Genomic DNA, 16,746 nt, shown 5'->3' with positions numbered 1-16,746 from the left:
TGCTTCAATTTGTATATATTTTTGTACATGTGCAGTCCCACTGAAGTCAACAGAATACTCACATACATAAAGCAGTGGTGTAGCCAGCATGGGATATTTGGGTGGGCCCCGACGCAGGGTGGGTGGGCAATTATGGGGGGGTGGGAGGGCAGGAGGGATGGGAGCCATGCCTCCTCCCACCCCCTGCATCAGGCCTTGTTGGGGGCGATGGATGGACCCTCTGGCCAGAGGCTCCCCAGAGCCCCAGATGCACACCCTGCTCCTGGAGGAGATGCTGCTCTCCAGCACGCATGGCTCACAGCTCCCTTCCAGTGCCCCACACAAGGGTCTGGTTCCCCCAGGCGGGGACCTACCTTTTTTGAAGGTCTCCTTTACCACCGCCAGCCGGCTGCCCGCTCGCCCTCCTCCCAGGGGTGAATTAGCCACTAGGCCAACCCAGGACCCTGGAAAAATGGGCACTCCCGTCCCCCAACCTGGCAAGGAGTGGGTTGTGAGCGTGGGGGTTTGCTCCACTCCACTCATCTCACCAGCGCTCCAGCTTACATAAAACAAAGTAAATGCAAAAATATTTGCAGGATCAGGTCATTAGATTGTAAGCTCTTGAGAACATGGGCTTTGTATGTCTATAAAGTACCTGGCATGCTATCAGTACTATATAAGGCCTTGTCTACACCAGGAGGTGTTTTGCTGGTATAATTATACTAGTATAGTTAACTGGCAAACCCTGCCTAGTGTGACACAGTTACACCAGTAAAACTGTGCTCATACCAATATACCTTACAGTGGTTCTCTGGGCAGGCATAAAATATACTAGTATAAGCACAGTTATGCTTGTATAACTATATCCACAGTAGCGGTTTTACCCCGATAGCTATGTCAGTTAAAAAAACAACACACCTAACCAACATAACTATACCAGTATAATACTTAAATGTGTGCCAGGCCTAAGTAATACATAATACTATTATTATATAATTCCTACAGATCCAATGGGGTCAAGTGGCACAAACAAAACAAATCAGATTTGCTTTTTTCAGAAACTCCTGCCTCTGAGGAGGAAGAACAACAGCCACCTTCCCCATCTCTTGATTTTATTAGTATGTCTAACTAGCTGATCTATCAGGGGGTAGCCGTGTTAGTCTGTATCTACAAAAACAACAAGGAGTCTGGTGGCACCTTAAAGACTAACAGATTTATTTGGGCATAAGCTTTCGTGAGTAAAAACCTCACTTCTTCGGTTGCATCCGAAGAAGTGAGGTTTTTACTCACGAAAGCTTATGCCCAAATAAATCTGTTAGTCTTTAAGGTGCCACCAGACTCCTTGTTGTTTTTTTAGCTGATCTATCACATTTATATCATACTAGTCACTGTGATGGATCACCCATGGATCAAAGTGTTCAATAGTAGTTAAAAAGCCAGAGACACCCCAAGAATACTACTCCGGCAAGTGGTGAAACTGCAGATTCGACAGTTGCTAATGGCTGATCTGAAGGCATGCAGATTAAGTCACTGGTCTGTTCTGAACTTTAGACTTGGTCGTAGGGTGACCAGACAGCAAGTGTGAAAAATCGGGACAAGGCGGGGGGTAATAGGAGCCTATATAAGAAAAAGACCCCAAAATCGGGACTGTCCTTATAAAATCGGGACATCTGGTCACCCTACTTGGTCGTTATGTATTTTAATTGGCTAACCTATTATGAATGAGTGTGTTTGCAGAGGAGGTTCAGGGGACAGTCAGACCAGACCAGATCATTGGTCCTCCCAGACTAGGTTCCTACATTCATTAATAGCCAATGCCTGCAGCTCTACAGGGGGACAAAATGCCCTGTAATGAACCAGGCCAATTAGGCAATACTGTGCATGTTTACATTGGCTTTGCTCTTATTCCCCTTACCTTGCTCTGTGAAATGCGCTTTTCACAAGCATCAGAGGTAAAGCTGAGAGAATAGATTGCAACTAATATTTTATCTGATAGATTTTCTGTTTGTGAAATAGCTGGAAGCAGAGGATATTTCCTCAGATGTGTTCATTTTCAAAAGCCTTTGCCACATTATGTTGCTATTTTTTTATTTTTATTTTTTAAATTCTGTTACTGGATCACAGTCAGTTCCCTATGAGAATTTTGGATTCAGTATTTGCTGTCAGAGCTGCAGTGGATACTGCACTGATTGGTCGTTTAAGTCATAGGGTTCAGTTTCAGTTCCCTGATTGGGTGAGCATGCCAGTACCTCTAGCACAAATCCTCTGAGACACACAAATCCCAGCCCTTGCTTCCCTCCTGCCCTAATGGAGAATAAACTGGTTTATATCTGTAGCAAATTAGAACATCCCTGTGCTGGTTCAGCTATACACAGGGATTCTGGAACAATTTTTATAGTGGGGGAGAGCCATTAAACCAAACAGTAAACCCTGTATATAATGGAAACCACTTCAAGCCAGGGGGTGCTGCAGCATCCCCCGCACCCCAAGTTCCAGCACCTATGGCTATACAGGCTAGCAAAAAGGGAGCAGAGCCAAGGCTGTGACAATTCCCCATCCACTCCCTGCCTACCTACTCTTGGAGTGGGACAAATAGCAGCACACAGCATCTACTTCTGTATGCCTGGATCCAAGGTCTGGTAGCCTGTGCAGGGGCATAAGAGACTCTCCCTTATGTGTGGGCACATAACTGTAAACTTCATAGTCCTCATACGTCTAGGATTGGCCTCGCAAGTCTTCTAGCCTACAACCTCCCCAGCAAATATCCAGAGTCAGTCAGTCAATTATTGTTTAACAAGTGTCTTTGTGAATTACCCAACTGATTAAGGGTAGGCTGAGGAGTAGACAGGCACATCTGATGAAGCTACTAGCTCCATCTATTATAAAGGTTGTCTAACACATTCTTATAAGACCCTGTTTTCAGTAGAGTAAAATTGCTTATAAGGGGCATGAATTAGGGATGGGAATTGGAACAGAGGGGGACAAGAACAGGTTCCAGGTGCGTTAGATAAAGGCAAGGGGGGGCAGGGATAATCATCATGGAGAGATGGACAGGAGCAGATGAGGTCTGGGGCAGGAGCCATTGGACTGTAGATAGGAGCAGACGGGGACTGAGACAAGAGTCCAGGGGACAGGAGCAGAAAGGTCTATAACCACTCTAAAGCACATTCTTCTCCAGAACCTGAAACCGAATTCAGGATTTCTATGCCTCAATATTCTTGTGCTCTGTGGCAAATAGCTGTGACACTCATTGGCAGTGTGTGTCTCATTCTGCTCTAGTGGCTGAGTCACATATAGGATAACAGCCTACTACTGCTATCAGTTACTCCATTGGCTCAAATGGCAGAGACCTGTACTATGAATCTAAAGATCCCAACCCTGCTAATGACTGTGAAGATCAATAGAGTTCCACATGATGAACTTTCTGTTTTTTTTTTAGTTTGCTTTTTTAACAATTTAGGAAATTATATTTTTAAAAAACCTATGTTAGAAGAACATGATGGTTACAAAGTCAAGTACTCAACACTTAGAAAATGCTAAAATTAAGGTTATCCTGCCAACCCTAATTTAGCTTCCTTGTGATTCATTCATACCTAACTAGATTTTAAAGCTGGAAGGGACCATTAGATCAGCTAGCCCAGGGGTCGGCAACGTTCAGCACGCGGCTCGCCAGGGTAAGCACCCTAGCGGGCCGGGCCAGTTTATTTACCTGCTGACGTGGCAGGTTCGGCTGATCGCAGCCTCCACTGGCCGCGGTTCGCCGTCCCAAGCCAATGGGGGCGGCGGGAAGCCGCAACCAGCACATCCCTCGGCCCGCGCCGCTTCCCGCCGCCCCCATTGGCCCAGGACGGCGAACCGTGGCGAGTGGGGGCCGCAATCGGCCGAACCTGACACATCAGCAGGTAAATAAACTGGCCCGGCCCGCTAGGGTGCTTACCCTGGCGAGCCACGTGCCAAACGTTGCCGACCCCGATCTAACCTGATCTCCTGTATACCATAGGCCAGAGAATTTCACCCAGTTATCCCTGTGCTGAGTGCAATGACTTATTTGACTAAAGCATATGGTGCATGATGTGCATTATAAGAAACATATTGTGCATTATGATAGTCTTTAATTACATAAACATACACTATTTTATCCACAGGGCCACTGCTTCATTCAGTGCACAGGATTGGATTGTGCTCTGGGAGCGAATCAGGGTTGTGCAGTGAATGAAGCAGGGACTACTGCAGTAATATAGACAGGATGGTCTCATGACTAAAGCAATTAAATGCCACCCATGAGAGCTACCATAGAGTTCCTGTGTGATGCTGGGGAAGTCACTTAAACCAGAATCTGCACTAGGGGTCACTATTTGGGTGTTCCTCATTTTCTGGGTGCCTGTGTTGAGACATCTGAGGCACCCAACATTAGTGGACACAGCTGACCTCACTCTCTGTGCCTCAGTTCCCCCTCCTTAAAATGGTGATATTAATACCCCTCATCTCATGAAGATAAATTTATTTATTTGTGTGGTACACAGATATTATAGTGAGAGCAGTACAGAAACACACATGAGAAAATTAATAGTTTTGTACTCAGTGCAGGGCTTGGATGAGGCACAGTAAATAAGGTAGCTATGCAATATTTCCTTTTATCCAGTGGACACACTAAATAATGAGGATAAAAGGAAATATTGAATAGTTACCCATTCAGTGAGAACCATCCATCCTTTGCACTGAATGAGGCAGGGGTTCTCTGGGAATACTAGTGTCTGATCGGCTGATTAAAAACTATTATAATGCATACACACAAAGAAGCCGAATGTATGTTGCACAAGCACCTTAGTTCTGGCATTTCCTAAATTATAAGTGCTTGACTTTGCAATCTTTATGTTCTTTTAACACAGTGCTTTGGCATGTAATGTATTATGTGCACACAATATTGTATTCACAAAGGTATTTAATGTAAAAGTTCATATTTTGAATATACCCATCTCCAACATCCTTCATATGTTGTTTATCTTCTTAAGCTGTTAATTCTTCCGGCAGGAACTGGAGCTTGTATGAGTTTGCACAGCATCCTCACAATGGGGCTCCAGTCCTGACTGGGTCTTTTGCGTTTTTCAATATAAATAAGTGACCAAACTTTGCTCCCCAGTTACACTGATGCTAATCGGCAGCACCTTCATCAGTTTCATTGGTGTTAGTCTGCATTTACACTGGTGTATCTAAAAGTAACATTTGTCCCAGTGATGTTAAATTAGGTACAAACCTGTTGCCAAATATAATTGAAGCTGGATTTCACCACAGCCCACCTGATCAGGACTTCTCTATACCACAGATCCCCATTCCACCAGATTCTGATTCTGTGTGTATGTTTCTGAGTAGCTGCTGCTTCCCAACCGTAACTCCCCAACAGAGGGCAGAGGTAACCTTTGTTTCAAATTTCAGAGTAACAGCCGTGTTAGTCTGTATCCGCAAAAGAAGAACAGGAGGACTTGTGGCACCTTAGAGACTAACAAATTTATTAGAGCATAAGCTTTTGTGGACTACAGCCCACTTCTTCGGATGCATATAGAATGGAACATATAATGAGGAGATATATATACACACATACAGAGAGCATAAACAGGTGGGAGTTGTCTTACCAACTCTGAGAGGCCAATTAATTAAGAGAAAAAAAAAAAAAAAACTTTTGAAGTGATAATCAAGCTAGCCGAGTACAGACAGTGTGATAAGAAGTGTGAGAATACTTACAAGGGGAGATAGAGTCAACGTTTGTAATGGCTCAGCCATTCCCAGTCCTTATTCAAACCGGAGTTGATTGTGTCTAGTTTGCATATCAATTCTAGCTCTGCAGTCTCTCTTTGGAGTCTGTTTTTGAAGTTTTTCTGTTGTAATATAGCCACCCGCAGGTCTGTCACTGAATGACCAGACAGGTTAAAGTGTTCTCCCACTGGTTTTTGAGTATTTTGATTCCTGATGTCAGATTTGTGTCCATTAATTCTTTTGCGTAGAGACTGTCCGGTTTGGCCAATGTACATGGCAGAGGGGCATTGCTGGCACATGATGGCATATATCACATTGGTAGATGTGCAGGTGAACGAGCCCCTGATGGTATGGCTGATGTGATTAGGTCCTATGATGATGTCACTTGAATAGATATGTGGACAGAGTTGGCATCGGGGTTTGTTACAAGGATAGGTTCCTGGGTTAGTGGTTTTGTTCAGTGATGTGTGGTTGCTGGTGAGTATTTGCTTTAGGTTGGGGGGTTGTCTGTAAGCGAGGACAGGTCTGTCTCCCAAGATCTGTGAGAGTAAAGGATCATCTTTCAGGATAGGTTGTAGATCTCTGATGATGCGCTGGAGAGGTTTTAGTTGGGGGCTGAAGGTGACAGCTAGTGGTGTTCTGTTGTTTTCTTTGTTGGGCCTGTCTTGTAGGAGGTGACTTCTGGGTACTCGTCTGGCTCTGTCAATCTGTTTTTTCACTTCAGCAGGTGGGTATTGTAGTTTTAAGAATGCTTGATAGAGATCTTGTAGGTGCTTGTCTCTATCCGAGGGATTGGAGCAAATGCGGTTATATCTTAGAGCTTGGCTGTAGACAATGGATTGTGTGGTGTGTCCTGGATGGAAGCTGGAGGCATGTAGGTAAGTGTAGCGGTCAGTAGGTTTCCGGTATAGGGTGGTATTGATGTGACCATCGCTTATTAGCACAGTAGTGTCCAGGAAATGGACCGCTTGTGTGGATTGATCTAGGCTGAGGTTGATGGTGGGATGGAAATTATTGAAATCATGGTGAAATTCCTCAAGGGCTTCTTTTCCATGGGTCCAGATGATGAAGATGTCATCAATGTAGCGCAAGTAGAGTAGGGGCGTTAGGGGACGAGAGCTAAGGAAGCGTTGTTCTAAGTCAGCCATAAAAATGTTGGCATATTGTGGGGCCATGCGGGTACCCATAGCAGTGCCGCTGACTTGAAGGTATATATTGTCCCCAAATGTGAAATAGTTGTGGGTGAGGACAAAATCACAAAGTTCAGCCACCAGGTTAGCTGTGACATTATCAGGGATACTGTTCCTGATAGCTTGTAGTCCATCTTTGTGTGGAATATTGGTGTAGAGGGCTTCTACGTCCATAGTGGCCAGGATGGTGTTTTCTGGAAGATCACCGATGGATTGTAGTTTCCTCAGGAAGTCAGTGGTGTCTCGAAGATAGCTGGGAGTGCTGGTAGCGTAGGGTCTTAGGACAGAGTCTACATAACCAGACAAGCCTTTGTTCCTCTCTTTTGTTTCAAAGACCTTGTAAGAGAGGAACTGTCTCCAATTTAGATAAGAGCCTCTATGCTCAAAACTCTTGTCACTTTCTCTTTTATACTACTGCCTGATATAAGTAGCAGAGGTGATCCAAGGATTAAAAAATGGCTTTTTTTTTTGGTTGTATATCCTCAAGGGATTAATTTCTCATATCTAGGGATTGTAGTTTCCTCAGGAAGTCAGTGGTGTCTTGAAGATAGCTGGGAGTGCTGGTAGCGTAGGATCTTAGGACAGAGTCTACATAACCAGACAAGCCTTTGTTCCTCTCTTTTGTTTCAAAGACCTTGTAAGAGAGGAACTGTCTCCAATTTAGATAAGAGCCTCTATGCTCAAAACTCTTGTCACTTTCTCTTTTATACTACTGCCTGATATAAGTAGCAGAGGTGATCCAAGGATTAAAAAATGGCTTTTTTTTTTTTTGGTTGTATATCCTCAAGGGATTAATTTCTCATATCTAGGGACTTGCAGTCTGTGCACCCACTGCTTCCAGCTAGTGAAACAAGAACCAGAGGAGAATTCTCTGCGGGAGTCAATGGAATACACCTCTACCTCGATATAACGCTGTCCCCGGGAGCCAAAAAATCTTACCGTGTTATAGATGAAACCGCGTTATATCGAACTTGCTTTGATCCACTGGAGTGCGCAGCCCCCGCCCTCCCGGAGCACTGCTTTACCGCATTATATCCTAATTCGTGTTATATCAGGTCGCGTTATATCGGGGTAGAGGTGTAGTATCAGGGCTAGTTCAAACCAATGTGGGATCCTCAGCAAAGGGATTCAACTGGGCTCTGGTCTAACCTCTGAAATTAGAGCAGCCCTCTTGCACCAGGGGCTGGTTTGGTTCTTAGCCAGCCACAGGTTCTGTGGAGGTATAAAGGTGGCTTAGAACCATCTCTGCTCACAGCTATGCCAAACATGAGCTCAATGAAGCTGAGGATTAAACCTGGGGTCGCAAATTTAGCCCAATATGGGTATTTCCCTAATCCAATCTGGTAAACTGTGAGCACCGCATCTGGTATGTTAAGGGCAGGTGCTGGGACAAATATAACAGCTCACTGTTCCCTGGCATCAGTACTTTCTTAACTCGGTGATTCAGTATCCAAGGTATTTGCTGTAGAACCAGCTGCTGCCCCAGAATGAAGTTAAGGTTGGATGGGGAGAGCAAATTGTGCAGGGTTCTAAGGTGCTGGGAATGGGTCGGATCCCTGAAGTGTTCATTTCCAGACAGTCTAATACTTGAGGTTTAAAAGGTGAAGAATATTTGTTCAGAATTTGAAATTATTATTTATTAATTGTACTACCGTAGCTCCTAGGAACCCTGATCTATGTTGAGTTTTGAGGTGTTAGCTGGACTCCAGTGAAACACACTTTCAACCTTAATTTTTTTTTTAAATCAAAGTTGATATATTTTGCATCATTTCCCTGAACTTAACTGGATGATTTAGCCTTTTGGATGTAGATAATTTACAGCAAAACAAACCAGGAAACTGCAGGCTTGCCTGAGGCAGAAATCAATAGAGGTCTAAAATGAGATAAAGTCTCCCTCCTTCCACACCATCTGCATTTTTAAAGCACATCTCACTGTTTGCTGGGATTTTCAAAGGGGCCTAATGGAGATAGGGAATGATCCCTTATTGAAGTTCAAGGGGATTTGGGTGCTCCAGTCCCTTAGGCTTCTTTGACAGTCCCAGCTACTCTGTCTATGTTCTCTTGAGCAATATAAAGAGTAAATGTATTGGTGGATAAAGGTGTTGGATTCACAGCCTAATAGAGTGAAGTCCTCTGACCACACAGACTGGACAGAGGAAGCTTCTTCACACCAATTTGCATCCAGTTTGACCAGAAAGAAGCATGTCCAAAGTGGGAACGAGTTGTTTCATCTCCTTCGCTCATTCAGGCCTCAATTTCTCTGCTCAGGATACCAGCAACCATATCAATTAGCCAGAGATGCGGATGGTGTCCATGCTATGACCATGTCTTATGGCCTGAGACTCATCTCCCCTAAGCCTCCACACAGTCATCAGGCATCAAAGCTTTCATAGATTTAGTTTGTGTAAAGTTTGTGATCACTGTGCCAGTGAGGTTCAGTTACTTACCATTCTTCAGCAATGCCCCATCACCCTGGCTTTCCATTTGCCTTGCAAGTCAGTGATTCTCAAACTTCTTGCACCTAGGGCTCATTTGCCATCTGCTCCCATCTCCTTACCAAATTCAGACAGAGGAGGTTGAAAATAAATAAAAAAATATTTATTTTTTAAATCAGTTATTTTCATTTGACAAATTTAGAAAAGGAAAAAATTTCCATTTATTCAAAGTTTTTATAAACATTTTTATCAAACATGTTGAGTTTTTCTTCCTTCCCTTCCCTTCTTTCTCCCCTGAAAAGGGATCAGAATAGAGGACAGAGGGAGAAAGTGGGAGGGAAAAGAAACCAAAAAACTGACAATTTATTTGCCACTTTTGTCAACAATATTGAAAAAATTTGGAAAAACAATTTTTTTTTGGCAAAAATTTCTAATTCCAAAAAAGGTAATTTTTCTACCCCCATCCCAAAAGCCTGAAAAATGTCAGCTAGCTCTATTCACAGCCCCATGCCTGATGCTTTCATAAATGCCAGTAAAGGTACCCTCTTCCCCTTCTAGCTTGTTGGTGCTGCTGCAGTTGCTCAGGCTCTGGCTTGACTTCTCTCCCTGCTCCTGGCCCTACAATTCACTACCTCCCTAAGGTTAAAATGCATATATTTAGACACACAGGTTTGAGAATTCTGGCCATTCTGTACTGCTAAGGTTCCTAAGAGAATCTACTGTACAAATGCTCAGTTACAGAACAGACGACATGTCTCAGCACATCACTGTAACTGCATGCACTCTCTTTCTGACCTGATTTGTCTCTAAAGAGGCCTCAGCAGAGCCGTGATGTTATGTTTTTAGGTCCCATTTCGTATGAAGAAAAATAATGCTCCACTTCCTGTGCAGGGAGGTGGGAAACAATATTCCCAAAATACACAGTGTCCTTCTGTTTAAAATACATTCCTTTCTTGGTGGTGTCATTTCCTTCCCTACGCACCTCAAAATTCCTTCCCCACACTCTGATTATGCATTGGGGAGCAGTTCAACAACACAGTAGTGCTCAATTGCCATACAAAATAATTACTCATGTGTTAGTTTCGCCCCCATTGGTTCTCCTGGAAATGATAGTCTCTCATGTCCCTTGAAGTTTTTGATAGTATTTTCCAACAATCAGGAAGCCAAGTATCTGTCCCTACTGATATCTAGATCCTGTGTAGCCAAAGAGGATTTCAAATGATAATTAACAATTAGCATTCGCCCACTTCCTTGTGGGATGGCATGATTCCATCTTCAGGGACAAATTCTCAGAAAGAATGGCACATGAGAAATTGTGTTATTACAAATGCAAAATTCAAAATCACAAGGGCAATAGTAAAATGTTAATCAGTTGTCATAATAATTATCTACCTAACAGAGAAGCTGTAAGACTTAATAAAGTGCTTTGAAATTCTCAGATGAAAAATGTTGTGGAAATATAAATATTACTATTCCTATTCATCAGCAACTTTCCAAAGTCTGAAAGCACATGAAAGTGCTAAATAGCTATTTAATATTTAGACTAGATCAGCAGTATATGAAAATAGGTAAGATCTGATGACTACTCAGGAGCTTATGTGATATTTGCTTGGGATTTGTAGTCCAATGCCCAAGTAGACAACTGTCCCTATTAGGAAAACTGCTTCTGTAACGGGAGGACTGCAGAGGTCTCTTTGGAGCAGGGACTGTCTTTTTGTTCTGTGTTTGTACAACAGCTAGCACAATAGGGTTCACGACGGGCACTCTCGGGGCTGGTCTACACTACCATGGTAAATTGATCTAACTTACGCAACTTCAGTTATGTGAATAACGTAACTGAAGTTGACATATTTAGATCCACTTACTGCAGTGGCTACACTGCACTGTGTCAATGGGAGACACTCTCCCGTCGACTTCCCTCACACTTCTCGGGGAAGTGAAGTACACAAATCGATGGGAGAGTGCTCTCCCATCGATTTAGCATGTCTTCACCAGACCCACTAAATCGACACTCCATGCATTGATTGCAGCAGTACCAATCTACTGGTAAGTGTAGACAAGCCCTTCTGCTCTATGCTAGTACACATAACAAACAACAAAGGTCGAGGAGTCAGGAGACCAGGATGCTGTTTCCAACTCTGCTAATGACTTGCTGTGTGACCTTGAATATGTTAGTTAACCTCTCGATGCATCGGTTAAAATGGGGGTGATCCTTACCCACTTTTGTAAAGTGCTTTGAGATCAGTGGATGAAAGTGCAATATATTACAGCAGAACCTTGATTTTACAAACACCGATATTATGAAAGACCAGTTATATAAACCATTTTTCCTCACCCAGGGGTGGGGGGGAATCACATAATGAAAGTGATGTTGATGAAGAAAAAGTCAACATCCCTTCATGTTCTAATACCTTCAGTGCATTGGAAATTGCTTTGTAGTGGTTTGAAGGACAAGAAAAAAGCAATGATGTCACCATACTGAAACTTATGCACAGTACTTACTGTAATTTTGAGATGTTCAGTTTTATGATCAGTTTGATTTTATGAATTCCTCACTCTCCAATTAGTTCATAAAAAAAAAAGGATTCTACTGTACTGTTAATTGACAGTCTTGTTGGTGCTCTCATCAGAAGCCGAGGATTAACCAGACCATGGAGACTAGACTATCCTCTCACTCTTAGGCCTTGTTTACACTTTCAGCTGTCTTAAAATTTCCCATGATTGCACTACCAATGGTGCATGTCCATGGGTGATGGGCAGCAGTAATGCAGTCAGTCTCTTGGTGTTTTAACTACTGTGCTCCAAACAGAATTAGACAACACAGTCTAAATGTCAAGTTTCAGAGTAACAGCCGTGTTAGTCTGTATCCGCAAAAAGAAGAACAGTCTAAATGTCAGCAATGCTCCCAATGGAACTAATGCAGTGATGGGAATGCTATCTCCAGGGGAAGGTTGTGGTACTGTGGTGTAGCAGGCAGTGTTTGGGAAGGCTGCCCTTCTTCCCTCCTTCTGTAACAGATCTGTGGATGAAAAGGACTTTAGTCTTCAGGGCTGTTAAGTGCATTTTATTAATTGTTTCTAATGAGGTACATAGATCCATGCAACGCAGAAATCTCTTTTTGAAACTGTATCATGTTTCTATCTCCAGTCTAAGGTGCCGAGTGTTGCTATATTTTTGTACTGGAGCTGGTTAGAGCTGTACACTGAAGATTGCATTAGATATTTCACTGTTTAATGTCATTTTCAGCAGCACCTAGAAGCCCCAATTGAGGCTAGATTCTGCACATACACAGTTATACCTTAAACACCTTGCCAAAAATCGATCCAGATGGCACTGGATTTGCAAGGAGGCCATGTTGCTTTGAGATTCGCCATGAATTGTGCCGTTAGAGATTACAACTGGAACCCTTCAATACCACTTTTCACAGAATAACTGTACTCTAGCGTCTCTGTATGAAAAGTGTGCAAAGCGCTTCTGAACATGCCTTCACAGCCCCCTCCCCCCAGGTCCCTGTCTCTGGAGATCCCACTGCCAGCACAGAGCCGCCCACACACAGCCCCGTTTCCAGGATCCCTGTCTGGGGGGCCCCACGGCTCAGCCCCTTCCCGCCCCCTGAGGAAGCCAAGTCCACACCCAAATCCCCACGGAAGTGAAACACACGCGGCCCTACAACAGGCCCAGGCCGCCGAACCCTGCCCCACCCATGCAAGCGCTCGCTCACTCCGCGCGCATGCGTAATACCCGCGAGGCACGCTGGGAGTTATAGTTTTCAGCCGCCTCCGTCGTCGCTGCCTCTGCGCATGCGCATTGTTCGCCCGACTTTGGAAAGTCGCTGCCTGAGGTTGGGCTCGGACTGGCTGCCATCTTGGCGGAAGGATTGAGGAGCTGGCACCGCCGCCCTAACCGGTAAGGAGCCCACCGCGGCGGGAGGTGGCAGCGGAGAAGGGGCTATATCCCTCCCGGTCTCCCCTCGAAGTGGCGCCTCGGCTCCGCCGTTGAAGAGGGGTTCGGGGTGGGGCAGGCCTGGTTTGGGGGCGCCGCCCCCTCCCCGGGGGTCACAGCCTGTGCAGTCTGGGAGCGGGGAGGCATTTCGCTTCTTGCCCCCGGGGCATGGGGAGGGGGCAGCCCCCTGACCTGCTTCCCGCAGGACGTCTGGCCACAACCCCTCCCCCGTCCGACCAGCCCCCCCTGGCTGCTAGACCCCAGAGCCCTGATCTCTGGCTACAGCCCCGCCCAGCCCACTCTGGCTACCAGATCCAGTGCTCTGACCACAGCCCCCTCCCTGTCCTCCCACCCCCCTGACCAGCCCCCTCTCGCTGCTAGACCCCAGAGCCCTGATCTCTGGCTACAGCCCCGCCCAGCCCACTCTGGCTACCAGATCCAGTGCTCTGACCACAGCCCCCTCCCTGTCCTCCCACCCCCCTGACCAGCCCCCTCTCGCTGCTAGACCCCAGAGCCCTGATCTCTGGCTACAGCCCCGCCCAGCCCACTCTGGCTACCAGATCCAGTGCTCTGGCCACAGCCCCCTCCCTGTCCTCTCACCCCCCTGACCAGCCCCCTCTGGCTGCTAGACCCCAGAGCCCTGATCTCTGGCTACAGCCCCGCCCAGCCCCCTCTAGCTACCAGATCCAGTGCTCTGACCACAGCCCCCTCCCTGTCCTCCCACCCCCCTGACCAGCCCCCTCTGGCTGCTAGACCCCAGAGCCCTGATCTCTGGCTACAGCCCCGCCCAGCCCCCTCTAGCTACCAGATCCAGTGCTCTGACCACAGCCCTCTCCCTGTCCTCCCACCCCCCTGACCAGCCCCCTCTCGCTGCTAGACCCCAGAGCCCTGATCTCTGGCTACAGCCCCGCCCAGCCCACTCTGGCTACCAGATCCAGTGCTCTGACCACAGCCCTTTCCCTGTCCTCCCACCCCCCTGACCAGCCCCCTCTGATTTGCCAGCTCTGGGGGTTTTGCCTCCTCTGCTAGGTTCCTCTCTCCCACAGGATACCCATTTTATTGAGATCTTCTGCCTGCCTCCTCCTCTCCCCCCTCCCCCGATGATCCTCCAGGTGTTTGGCTTGCATGAGCTGATAATTCGTTCCCTCCAACTCATTCCTCTCAATTTAATAATCCTCTAGCTCAGCCCCTTCCCCAGACCTTGGAATGAGCCTCCTTTGACTAGTGCCTCCACTCTATCCTGGTGAGTCTTGCTAGAGCCTCATTTGCTGCAGCCATCTCACTGGCGTTTACTTGCTTTGTCCTATAAAAAAATGCAGTGTCGTAAAGTAATGGTCCAAAACACTAAAGCGTAAGTGGGTGTAACTGCAATGTGTGTGGTTATTACTATACAGTATTGTAGTATCTTTAATAAATAAAGTCACTCTAGAATGGCGGCATCGGTGCCCTCACTTTTAGTCTGGAAACATGGATAGGTCTTAGTTACTTAACCCTCCAGTATCTGAATGGGCACCACTGATCTTGTGTGACAACAAAATCCAAATGGTAGGTAGAGGAAGGTTGAAATGATGTGGGAGCCATTATTTAACTGGGTCTGACATTTTCTGCCACCTCTCTTTCAAGATTTAGCTTGTTTTGATAGCTATAATTTATAATAGGGAAAACCGCACCAGATTTGTGAGAGGCAGAAGTAGCAAAGGTGTAGAGTGAGTGGCCTACCTTGTAATTTGGTATACTGAAACACATCTGTTACTCTTTGAATTGGCAAAAGCCTCTCAGCAGAAACGAACTTTTATTAGACTCCAAGAAATTAGAGATGGGAAAGGTCTTTTAGGTCCTCTTTTCTATTCCTTTGGCTAATTCTGGATTGTTCCTTACAGTGTTTCCCATTGTTTTGTTCAGTCTTTACTACTCCGTCCCTTCCTCCGTTTTCCTTTTACTGGGGGTAATCTTGCCTAATAAGTGTAAAGGCCAGACTAGAAGTAATGAAGGAATGAGGGCAGATTGAACCACTGCTGGTTTGCACTACTTGAAAAACAGGCTTAGAAATTTAGGAATAAAGTCCCACATGACTCCATCTTCCTGTTCTGATCTCATGAGGGTAAAATTAAAAAATTGCTTGAAAGCAGTGGATCAAGTTCTGTTCTCTCTTCCAGCTGTGAAAGTTGAGGGCTGTTCTACTGACTTAATTGTGGTTACATTGGTTTGTGCTGCTGTAAAAGAGACGAACACATTGTAGTTTGTGTTCTTAGTTGCCGTTTGATAGTTTTAACCATCTCTGTGAATAAGTTCACTTCCAAGTTATCAGTACAATATCTGCATTATGATTCAAACTGAATTTTCTTACATCTTTAAATAAAGATATGGTATAGTAGGTATGAAAGAAGTTGAACTGATGGAGTGGGAAATAACTGAGGCTTCTGAATACTAACTTTGAAAGCTCCTTACAAATTAAACAGTTATCACAGTGTTTAAAGATTATTTATGTGAATAAAACTGTTAAGCAATATAGTTTTTTTCTCTCCTGTTTAGGTATTTATGTTCCAATTGTTCATGGTGAAGCAGCCATGGGAATTGATATTTATTTACACCTCTACCCCGATATAACGCTGTCCTCGGGAGCCAAAAAATCTTACCGCGTTATAGGTGAAACTGTGTTATATTGAACTTGCTTTGATCCGCCAGAGCGCGTAGCCCCGCCTCCCCGGAGCGCTGCTTTACTGCGTTATATCCGAATTTGTGTTATATCAGGAGGTGTACTTATGTTAGAGATTAGACATCTTTCCCAATATTTTAAAAGAAGAGATGGGATAACAAGCATTACCAAATGTAGTTTAAAAATTACATACTTTAAAATATGTCAGGAGTCTGCTTTAGGTTTTAAATCGACCATCCCATTTCCTAGCAAAGTTTAAACTAAAATAATTACAAAAATAAATTATCCACTTCTAGTGAGGCCTACAAAATCCATTTGTTTTTTTCCATATTCTGACTCATCCAATGGTTAATCGACAAACGCGTCACAGAGATGTGTTGATATCAATTAGCGATGTTAGTGCCTAGACAAATATATTTTATATGAATCGATTATAATGCAGTGAATTTGTTAAATAACACTATTCATGTTAACTTAAACCATCTGTTAAAATGCCTCACATGCTGGTGGTATACAAACAATAAATAATTCCACTTTCAGTCAAAACAAATGAGGAAGACTATTTTATGCACATTAGCTGAAAACGGTAATAATGAAATGTATAGATGTGCTATAAACTACACTATGGACATTGTGCTTCTAAGTTTGCCAGTCCGGTTCTGTGCTTTTTCATGCTCAGATTTGTCAGTCTGCTGGTCTGATTTACTTTGTGATAGATGTTGATTGTAGTTTGTGTGCCCTCACACTTCAGAAGGGAGTGACATTTAGCACAGCACATGTACGGTAGTTGGGA

At 44.7% G+C, this 16,746-nt stretch overlaps 1 protein-coding gene across 2 annotated transcripts in view; it reads left to right on the top strand.

Annotated features, from left to right (window-relative positions):
* Window positions 1-13,174: 13,174 nt before the first annotated feature.
* ITCH (itchy E3 ubiquitin protein ligase) overlaps window positions 13,175-16,746 on the top strand; it is a 108,585-nt gene continuing 105,013 nt past the window's right edge. Inside the window, exons 1-2 of one of the 2 annotated variants that reach the window (XM_054045449.1) lie at window positions 13,203-13,261; window positions 14,479-14,540. The gene's annotated coding sequence lies outside the window, so the exon portion shown is untranslated. Of the gene's footprint in view, window positions 13,262-14,478; window positions 14,541-16,746 lie in introns of both variants that reach the window. The other variant, XM_054045447.1, reaches the window with a different exon arrangement.

Source organism: Malaclemys terrapin, chromosome 12, assembly GCF_027887155.1.
Source record: "Malaclemys terrapin pileata isolate rMalTer1 chromosome 12, rMalTer1.hap1, whole genome shotgun sequence".
NCBI lineage: Eukaryota > Metazoa > Chordata > Testudines > Emydidae > Malaclemys > Malaclemys terrapin.
Note: the sequence above shows the minus strand (reverse complement) of the source record. Positions and strands in the feature narration are given on the sequence as shown.